The sequence below is a fragment of the Medicago truncatula genome, chromosome 6, assembly GCF_003473485.1.
Source record: "Medicago truncatula cultivar Jemalong A17 chromosome 6, MtrunA17r5.0-ANR, whole genome shotgun sequence".
NCBI lineage: Eukaryota > Viridiplantae > Streptophyta > Magnoliopsida > Fabales > Fabaceae > Medicago > Medicago truncatula.
The window spans coordinates 27,976,811-27,988,537 of NC_053047.1; the positions used below are offsets into that span (position 1 = coordinate 27,976,811).

General features: G+C 35.7%; 1 non-coding gene across 1 annotated transcript; it reads right to left on the reverse strand.

Moving 5' to 3' along the window:
- Positions 1 to 11,399: 11,399 nt before the first annotated feature.
- On the reverse strand, positions 11,400 to 11,506 carry LOC112416171 (small nucleolar RNA R71). The gene has a single exon (XR_003006478.1). It is a non-coding gene; the product is annotated as a small nucleolar RNA R71 (small nucleolar RNA).
- Positions 11,507 to 11,727: the final 221 nt, after the last annotated feature.

Sequence of the window (11,727 nt, forward strand, 5' to 3'; positions counted from 1 at the left end):
AAATAAGATTGAGTTGAGAGTTTGTTATGAGATTTTAGAGTTTTGGGGGAGAGAGAGAAATAAGATAAAATAGAAAAAAGGGTTATAAATAGGAGAAACGTAGTTTAGAAAAAACATAACGTACGATCAATTTTGGAGAAAAGGGAGAAAAAGCCGAGAGGTGGGAGAAGACCTAGGAGTGCTGCGATTTTCATCTATAAGGTAAGGGTGGGACTAACATTCAATAATCTTGAGTCTATGATTCTGAAAATTGTATTTAACATGTTGTAGGTTTTAGTTTTTGAGAATTTGGGAATTAGGGTTAAAAGTGATTATTTGATGATTTTCTAAAATAATATTTTGGGTCAAGTTTTATATGGTTTTGAGTCTCTTTTGATGTATATAAATGTTTAGACAAACTTTGGGATCAAATTTGGGCATAGGGAAGTTAAAATTGGGATTTTGGGGTGAAAAGTGTGTTTTTTCCCGAGTTGCTGTCTGACAGCATGTCCTGTTTCATATGCTTGAGTATTTTTCACACGTTTCTGTTTTGAATTACCCTTTGGTGTAAACATGAAAGTTGTAGATAATTGTGTTAGCTTTCCACTGGCGTCAGTTTGACTTGAAAATGATATTTGGTTTATGAGTTATGGTCAAATTACTGCATGTAGGTCACAGTGAATTTTTATGAATTTCAGCACAACTTTGTCCGAATTTGAAATGAAAAATGGTATTAATTGGTACAGAATTGGTCTTAGGTGTAAGTAGGAAAGTTGTAGGTATGAATGTTAGCTTTCTAATGCCGTTGGTTTGACTTCAAAAGAATTTATAGAATTTGAGTTATGGTCAAATTACTGCACATAGGTCACAGTGAATAATTGAATATGATTGATGAATTAGTATATGTATGTATATGTTGTGAATATGATATTGTCCATGATTGATGAAGTGTTATATGTATATATGATGTTTTAAGATGTTGATTATGATTTGATGTTGTTATATTGTGATATAATTGTATATGCATTACTTGAATTATGTGTGAATAATTGAGACGTTGTTGACTTGCATTTGATATTATTATGTCATGCTGTTTTTGTATACTGCTGTGTTGCTGTTGTTATTTAACTAAGCTGCATGAGTCGGTCTAAGTTGATTAAGATGATGAATTTCCAAATTATTGGATTATATGAGAGGTTGTCGATTTAAGATGTTTAAGAGGTCGAGTCCATGCATTAGCATTTCATTGTTGGGGGGGGGGGGGGGAGCCTTTGCTCAAATAAAGTTGAGGGCTTGATGCCCTGGAGCCTATTTACGCTCAAAGATTGGTACCACATGCATGATTAGAAGATTAAGTTGCATAGTCAAGAGGTTAAGTTGTCAAGTTGTCAAGTTATCAAGTTGTCGAGTTGTTAAGTTGTTAAATCATGAAATTGTTTAAAGCTGTGATTCTTTATATGAACTATTAAAGAAGTGAATTATGATATATTATTCTCTATGATGAATATTATGATGATTATATGATGTTGTCTATGAGTTGTTAAATATGATTGATGATGCTTATGTTGTTAAATGTAATTGATGAATTATATGCTTAATATTATTGTTTGTGAAATCTCACCCCTTCTGTTTGCCCACCATGGGTAACTAACAGGTAACCAAGAATAGTTGATGTCGTGTGAACTTTCCTTCTCGTGTGTCTTAGGTGCTCTGATATATAACGGAATGAGATCTTTTGTTATTGCTTTTCTATTCCTTACGTATTGTTTTTGAAGATTTATGACTATGTTTTTAGATTGGATTTTTATGAGACATTTACGAAGAGGCCTTCGTGCCAAAGACTGTTTTAGTTATTGAATAAATTCCGCTGCGAAGTATTAAATATCTTGTATTTGAATTTTTAAATGATAAATAGTTATTTATTCAGTTTATGATTTTAAGAAAAGAATGTGACATTCCGTTTATGTTGAAAAACTCTTATTATTTATGCGAAATTTTTATGTTGGAAAAATGGGGTGTTACAGCAAGTGCACGGTCTTACCGAAGTAGTAATGAAAAGAGTATCGTTCCGACAGAGAGTTGTTTAATTCAATTAACTTTAGTTGGTGATTAGAAAAGAATTAAGTTGCAAGATTGTTGTTTTCAAATGATTAAAAGAGAAAATAATAATAAAAAGAGAGCCTTGGGATCGTTGGTCCGTCATAGGCGACAAATCATTCACAAGCCAAGTGTAACACCCCGTTTTCCCAACATAAAACTTTCATTTCAAATTTCAGAGTAAAACGTCATGAAATGGGATATCACACTTCTTAAAATCATAAATGAGATAATTAACAAATTATCTTTCAACATAGTTATTTCAAAACTCGTAGCGGATAAGTTCATCATCATTAATAAAGTCTTGGCACGCAGGCCTCATAATAATCATCTCATAAATTCAGTTAAACAACATGAAAACATAGCATATACGCAAAGGAAAGAGAAATAGCCACTAAAGATCCCCTCCCGTTACGTATCAGAGCAACCTAAGACTCCGTGAGAAAAGGCCACTCACGACAGCAAACACAGCAACCTACTCTTGATCACCTGCAAGTTACTCATACGAAGAGCAACATTTCCAAGCAGAAGGGGTGAGATTTCACAAAACAATAATATTAAGCATATAATTCAACAATTATATTTAACAACATAAAAACATCTTATTATTCATCATAGATAATAATATATCATAAATCACTTCGTTAACTATTCATATAAGTAATCACAACTTCACATCTTATCATCATCAACTCGACAAATGCAACTATGCAACTTAGACCTCTTATATGCATGTGGTACCAATACAGGGCATCAAGCCCCCATCGCTATTTGAGTATTAATATACTTCCAAGGCATCAAGCCCCCATCGCTAATTGAGCTAAAGCTCCAACGTGTTGAGTACAAAGCTCCAAGGTATCAAGCCCCCAACAATGAAATGCTAATGCATGGACTCGACCTCTTAAACATCTTAATTCGACTACCTCTTATATAATCCAATAATTTGGAACATCATCATCTTCATCAACTTAGACTGACTCATGCAGCTTAGTTAAATAACAACAAAAACATAGGCAATATACAAAAACAGCTTGACATAATAATATCAATTGCAAGTCAACATCATCTTAAATATTCAATTATACTTCAAGTAATGCACGCAACATTATATCACAACATAATCAACATCAACACATCTTAAACAGCTTCACAGATTATGATTAACATCATCATTAAGTCTTTATACTACCCCAAGGTTCAACTCTCGGCAACTTGTGCAACAAAGGTCACAAAACCTAACAGGACACTCTGTTTCTAGGTTACTCGCGAGGCGAGAGCCTTTGCTTGCCGTGGCGAGTTTAGGTCAGAATCCCACAAGTTTCATTCTACAATCTTTCCAGGTTCAATCTCATCCTACATTCTTTCCTAATCATTATTAGACATGTTCAGGCACTCAAAAGCATCTAAGGATCAACTCAAAAGTCAAAATCACGAAATCTTGCATGCTCTCTGGTCAAGCTCGCTAGGCGAGTTCATCTTCTCGCTATGGCGAGCTGCGACGTGCAACTCGCGAGGCGGGGAAAGGTTGCTCGCGAGGCGAGCGATGAAGTTCATCACTTGCCGTGGCGAGGATCATAGCTCGGGAGGCGAGGGATGAATGTCCCTACAAGCAGAAGTGCAGTTTTTCATAAAAATCACTAATTCTCATGGTTTAAAGCCTAACTTCGATTCCAGAATTCATCATAATCATTATCTAAGGTCTAGGAACAATTTCTACATCAATCTAACATCTTTTCACTGTTTAATCATCAATTTGACCTAATTTCCGATTCCTCTTAAACTCATCCTAATTCATGTTAAATGTAACCGTTGATTCACAGACTTAATAGAATTGCAAAGTTAGTCTCACCATTACCTTGTAGATGAAAATCGCATCCCTACGTCTCTCTTGCTCTTCTCTTGGCTTTTTCTCCCTTTTCTCCAAAAACTGATCGTACGTACAACTGTTTTTCTAAACTAGGTTTCCCTATTTATATCTCCTCCAACTATCTTATCTTATTTCTCTTTCTCCCCCAAAACTCTCTAAAATCTCAAAACAACCCCTAAACTCAATATTTATTTTATTTTCAAATCTTATTTTATTAAACAACATGTCATACCCCAATTTTTGACCTAATGCCCCACTGACACGTGTCACTTGACTCTGATCGATCTCTGATTTTTCAGTGAAAATTCGGCAGAGAGGTATTTTAAAATACCTCAATTTTGATTTCAAGTCGGGCCCTCTTTTCTTTCTTTTTTATCTTTTTATTTCATTATCTAATTTCCATCTTTTATTGATATTTATTTTAAGGTTAGTTACTATTTTTTATATTTAATAATTTTTATTTTCCATCTTTTAATTTTATTTTTCTTTACATAATTTAGTTTAATTTGTTTTTTATTTTATTTCGTATTAGATTTATTTTATTTTTATTTTATTTCTTTTAATTAATTAGTGTTCCAAAAAAACAAAGTGTCAATAGGTCCAAGAATAAAATGTCCAAGGTCTAAAAAAAATTCAAGTCAAGTGTCAACTTTGACATTCCATTTTCAAAATTCACCATAATTGTCCATCATTTCCATTAAACCAATTTTCCATTTTTCATCAACCTCCTCACCTATAAATAGAGCCCTCATTCCACACAATTTCACACACCAAAAGTTCTATTGAGTTGTCAAAGAACTTTTCTCTCTTCTCCCTCTTAGCTTGTGTTGACGAGCTATTCTTTACTTCTCCTCCTTTTTTCTGTCCCTTCGGAAAGTCCCTTCGGAATTTTGTTCCTTCGGTAATTTTTGTCCCTTTGGTTGTCTATTTCTTTTATTTTCTTGCATTTTATTTCTTTTTAGCATTTTAGCATTTTTATTTTATTTTATTTAGCATTTTAATTATTGTTATCTATTTTCCAGCAATTAGAATGTATTTTGGTTCAATGTAAATATAAATGAGAAAAGTGTGTGGGTGTGTGTGTCCTTTTATTTCTTTACCGCCTTAGATATATCCAAAAATGCAAAAAAATTAGATTAGGGATTTTGTGGTGATCCAACGTCACTACAAAAATCCACGCGCTTTTATTTTTATTGCTCCGTTAGTTTAATTTTCATTTAATATTCCAAAAAACAACAAAAACATGAAAATAATCAAAAATCACAAAAATATTTTCATAACAAACCTTGATCTTAAATCAAGTGACCGTCTTTTATTTTATTTTCTTAATCAAACTTTAACCAATTTAATCATATTTTGAGTCATTTTCTTTTAATATAAAAAATACAAACAAATTCTTATTTGCCACTTGGCTTTTCATTTTAAAACCTTTTTTCAAAACAAATAAAAAACACCAAACAAATCAAACGTCATTTTCTACCCCGAACTACGAGGTTTTGATCCCTCACGGGTGCGTAGGCAGAGGACCATGTCCTTCCAAATCAATAAAATGTAGATAATTAGGTCTTTTATTTTTCCACTTTAATTCTTTCTTTTCAAAAATAATAAGCAAGTTTATAGCACATTAATTAAATAAAATCAAGAGATTCTCGTAGAGTACTACGAATATTTAGGGTGCTAATACCTTCCCTAAATATAACCAACCCCCGAACCCTAAATCTCTCAATATGGGGTGTTTTGAACTTTTTTCCCCTTTTTCTTAAGAAAAATGACGCGACAGAAATGGCGACTCCGCTGGGGATCCCCTAAGAGGGTTAAGCCTAACTTGGCTTTATTTAAATTTTGTGCTATAACTTGCTTAAAATCAAAAAAATAAAAGATGGAAAACCGTGTATATATGTTCTTCCTTCTTCTTTCTCTTTCTTAAACGTGAGTGGTGAGATAAGTCCAACACCCGAGCTTGAGGGAACATTGAGATAGGATGGTGATATAATCAAAGTGCCATTCCAAGAGTAATCTTGAGTGTTGGTACATGTGATAATCCCGCTCAATGGAGGCTCTTGGAAGTAATACTTTGTTGACATGAGTAATCATGTTTGACACTATTATTTTCAAGTAAACGTCGAAGTTGAGGACCTTTAGTTAACTTTAACCCATCTTGGCCTTTTAGGACGTAGTGCGGTGGCTAATCAAGAGTAATCATGAATTAGTTGATACGCGAGACTACACTCAAACGAGACTTTCCTACAAATGATATTGGATCAAGAGTAATCTTGTAACCTGATAATATTTGGAAGTGGTTGTAGACTTTGGGAACTTGGTAGAACCCGAAATACAGGTACAAATAAAACCATAGTCCTTACCAAATGGCGTTGTTACCTTTGACTCCAACACTGTGGACTTAACCTCACCATGCATTCCATAAACATGCATTCATTCATAAAAACTTTTTCTCACTAATATCGAAGGACTTAGATAAGTTCTTGTAAACATCAAAGATATGGTCCTTGTAAGAAGGAATACCTACAACTTCAAAAACCTTAACTAAGCTTTAGCTTTTGTTAAGAATTTTTTCCTTGGTTTCGTTCTTACTTTTGAAAAGGGAACCAATTGCAACATCTTCACAATTTCTAGATAAAACAATGTTCCTTATCAAGTTTACAATTACTTTGACAAGTCCTTCAAAAAAAATGTGTCTATTTTTGCATAAGCATAGGATGCATCATTTTGCATACATAATTTCAAGTCTGAGTCTTACACTGTGCCTTTTCTACTAAAGGTCAATCCATCTCAAAGGTGTCCCAACTGTCCTCGTCCAAAGTCAACTCGCACCTACAACACTCGTGCAAACAAAAAAGAAAACATATTAGTTTGAACAAGAAATCCACGAGCATTCGTGAAGAGGTAACAACACTATTGACATTCCTTCCGCTACTTTTTGTTCAATTAATGTTTGTTTGTTGCTTTTCGCTTTTCAAAAAAAAAACATCCTTTCATCCCGCCCGAGATGAAAGTGATCTTGTGTAGGGTTTTTTGCTTTAAGATTTGTCATCATTAATAAAAAGGTCGTCTTGATCTCGACTTTTTTTTTTTTTTTTTTAAATTTGTGCTTTTTCTTGGAAAAATGGTAATACAAAAAACCAAAAAAAATTCTTTCTTTAATCATTCTCATATATCTGCTTAATCATAACTTGTACTTACTTGTCAAAATCAATAATCAATTTATGCATTAATAAACCCGTTGAACGCAATAAACATGTACTCTCTTCCAACTTCGAGTTCCTTGTATCCGAAGCTGAAGAAAAGAATGAAGAGACTCCCGATGAGATCTCTCGCATACTGGGGCATCTTAGCTGTCAAAGCTGCAAACAAAATATCAAAGAAGATTGCCCAAACGATTTCCTTCATTTACAAAGACTGGCACGAGATGCTACCACTTGCACTTCATGAGTATTGTCCATTAGTACACACTTCAACAGGGGCAACCCCCTATTTCCTAAACATACGTCATGAAGGCCATGCTTCATGTGGAGGTCGAAGTCCCGACAATAGGAGTTTTGCCGAAGTCTAAGCTTGATTGAACTTAAAATGCATGACGACCTTGTACAACCATGTCAAAAGAGGTTGAAACAAACTTCCAACAAGAAGGTTCGTCCCCGCAAAATTCAAGAAAGAGACTTTGTGCCCAAAAAGGTGCTACCTTTCCAACCAGACTCCAGGAGCAAGTGGACGCCTAACTATGAAGGCTCATGCGCAATGAATTTTACAACTATGGATGGTGACAAACTTGTACTTCCTATGAATGCCGGTGCAGTCAAGAAATACTCTGTCAAACATAAAAGCTCGATAAGTCGCAAACCCGAAAAGGCGGCTTAGGCAAAAATGAGCGTCTCGGTGGACTGAAAACCCAAAAGGGCGGTCCAGGCAAAAGTTAGAGACATGACCAAAAAATATTATCCTGATAGATTGAAAACCCGAAAGGGCGATCTATGCAAAAGTTAAGGATCAAAAGACAAGGTAACTGCATCCGGTCAGGCACAATCCACTTGGGGCATCTAGCTATCAAAAGACCTCCGATTCGAAGCATCTGCACATCAAAGACTCGGAACAGGGGCATTCAAAGTTGTTAGGGAGAATAACGGTTATTTGTGTTCAATGTACCCTTCCCATTAAATTTACCATTTTTCCAAAATTTTCAAAAATCTGTGGAGCCATGCCCTTGGCAGGTCACCACTCAATTCATCAAATTTGGAACTCTCATTTATTCTATTTGCATAATTTCTTCTATTTTTGATGGCAATACTTAAAGCAAAAATTTTCAAAATACAAAAACTTATTTTACATCTTTTGAAAAGTGTGAACAACAAACGCACTCACTTTGAACTCAGGAGTAGGTGAACCGTACCTCAACATTCTCCTCGAGAACGGTTACACTCCGGAAGAGAACATGGCTAAGCACTATGGAAAGGACCTCTGCCTTGAGCAAGATGCTATCACAGTCCAAAAAAAAATAAAATAAATCAAAGCTCGCTAAGTTGGAAAACCTGAAAAGGCGGCTTAGGCAATAGAGAGCGTCCCGGTGGACTGAAAACCCGAAAGGGCGGTCCAGGCAAAAATTAGGGGCAGAAAAAAAGAATATATTCCCGATGGACTGAAAACCCGAAAGGGCGGTCTAGGCAAAAGTTAGGGATTTTAAAAAAAAAAATATAAAACAAAAAGCATGACTACTGAAGCATACCAATGGAAGGACACTCTGTGCCGGTTCACATGTGGCGACTTCATTTATACCTTTTATCAACAATGGGCTTTACCCCCAAGAGGCATCAGTTGTTGCCCTGTGCCGGATCTTACACTGTCAACGGATTGATTTGTTCACAATAGTATCATCACCAAGGAAATTTGCCGAGTGTTTGTACTGCGATGTCAGTCCGCCTCCCATCTTACCTGTCTTGTCTCGTCTCATCAAGTCACATGTCATATAAAGTCTATACAGTCAAGCAATTGCACATTTGCATATTCACACATCCATGCATTCATACAATCATGCATTCATCAATATTTTCACATGTTCATACATTTATACGTACACATCATATGCACAACATCAATTCACACATAATTGCATCAGTCGTCCAGAATCTCGATTCGGGCGTGTCTTTTCGGTTCAGTCTTAACTTACCATTATGTCAAGCCGCAAGTTTCTACAAATAAGCCTCTTCCATTTACCTTCTTATTGTCAAAGTGTCATCCCCGGCGTGAAGCCGTGCTAGTCATTACACTAATCAAATTTCAATTTCAAATTCAAAAAGTGTCATCCCCAGCGGTAGTTGTGCAAGTGGTGTCACCAGTCAATTTCAACTCTTAATAGTGTCATCCCTAGTGTGACTGACCAAGTTGTCCTTTCATTCTTACCTTTGTTAAGCTATCTCATCGATAGTTAGGTAAAAGTATCATTTGTCTATGTTAAGCTATCATATTTCACCGATAGTTAGACGATGGTTTTTCTCTCATTCTTACCTTTGTTAATCTATCTCATCGATAGTTAGGTAAAAGTATCATTTGTCTTTGTTAAGCTATCATTTCAACGGTAGTTAGACGATGGTTTTTCTTTCATTCTTACCTTTTGATGAGTCATTTATATGTTATTTTAATATGCTTTTTAGTTTAGTTTTAATTAGATTTTATATAATTTTATATTAGTATTATTTCCTTTTTAGGATAGTTTACTTTAAAATGCAATTTATTATATTTCAGGGAAGAATATTGGATGGAGAGAGTCTTGGAGCAAAAGAAAGGGATTTGGAGCAGATTGGACACAAAAACATGAAGATTGGGAAACAAAATATATCTCCCACAAGTCAGAAGCTTGGCACGGCCCGTGCTAGCCTTGGCACGGCCGTGCCACCCTCCAGATGCCTTTTGCTGCTTTTGCTTTGACTCCAAGCTATTCTATTTTGGCGCACAATCTACCGAGGAATATTCTAGGAATATACTTGCTTAGATTTTAAGTCAATTGTGTACTATAAATAGAGTAGCTAGCCATCACTAATATTCATCTTTACTTGGAATACAATAAGTGACATTTGCTTTTCTAAATAAAGTTCTTTTCCTTTATTTCATTGTCTTTTACTTTCATGCTTTCTCTCTTCTCCCCCATGTCTACGATGAACATGAGTGAGTAGACTTCTTCTTGTCTTGGGATTGTTGGATAAGTCTAAATGACATAATCCTAATCAAACCAAGCCCTAAGCCTTAATCTTATGTAACCCTAATTTCTTATCTGAATTCACCGTCTTAACATGGATTAACCATTATCAAACTGTGGAAACGAAAGTGGAGGGTTTGATAATTGTTCGTCCATTATTCCAAATATCAATTCATAAAACGAAAGTGGAGCTTTGATATTCGAACAAGTGAATTCAGACAAGGATTGCAAAGTCAGCGAAATAGGCTTTGCAATCTTTGAGACATATAGTTTTGATCTTCAAGGGAACTAATAACAATCAAGTCAGCGAAATAGGCTTGGTTGTTAGAGGAACCAAAATCCAATAGTAATCAGGTCAGCGAAATAGGCTTGGTTTCTAGAGGAACTTAAGAGAAACTGTCTTGAGAAATTAGGTCTAACATAACATTATAAGCTTATGGTTTTGGTTTGAGAAGGACTTGTCACTTAGATGAAACCAACGATCCCAAGGCTCTTTTATTATATTGCTTTTAACCGTTTAAAACCCCCAATTTACAATCTCTTTTCTCTTCTAATCATCTCTAAAGGTTAATTAAATTGAACTACTCCCTATCGGAACGATACTCTTTTGTACTACTTCGGTAAGACCGTGCACTTGCGGTTTTATCTCATCAAGTTTTTGGCGCCGCTGCCGGGGAGTAAACTAATTTAATTAACTCTTTCTTTGTGATTAGAACTCTCTTCTCTTTCCTCTTCCTCTTCTCTTCTACTTTTCTTTCTTTTGTTTTTACCACTAACTTCTTGGGTTCTCGGTTTCTTATGCGAAGAAGTAAAAGTCTCGGAGAATTTATTCCTGAGATCGAAAGGTTTTTGCATAAGAAAAAGAGAGAGGCACAAAATAATACCGCTATGGCTGAACGTACTCTCAAAGAGTATGCTACTCCTTCAACGGAAGAGCCACAAGCTATTATCGTGTACCCAATGGTTGCGGGTAATAACTTCGAAATCAAGCCTGCACTACTCAATTTAGTGCAGCAAAACCAGTTTTCTGGATCACCCACTGAGGATCCAAATCTCCATATTTCTTCCTTCCTTAGACTCAATGGCACCATAAAAGAGAACCAAGAAGCCGTAAGACTTCATCTCTTTCCCTTTTCCTTAAAGGATAGAGCTAGCGCTTGGTTCCATTCCCTATAAGTCGGTTCCATTACTTCATGGGACGATATGAGGCGAGCATTCCTCGCCCGATTCTTTCCCCCATCTAAAACAGCTAAGCTTAGAGACCAAATTACACGTTTCAATCAAAAAGATGGGGAATCTCTCTATGAGGCGTGGGAGCGTTTCAAGGAAATGCTTAGACTTTGTCCCCACCATGGCCTAGAGAAGTGGCTTATAGTCCACACGTTTTATAATGGCTTGACATATACCACTAAAATGTCTGTTGATGCAGCTGCAGGTGGAGCCCTAATGAACAAAAACTACACGGAGGCTTACGCTTTAATTGAGGACATGGCTCAAAATCACTATCAATGGACCAACGAAAGAGCCGTCACCACTCCTACTCCCTCTAAGAAAGAGGCAGGTATATACGAAGTCTCTG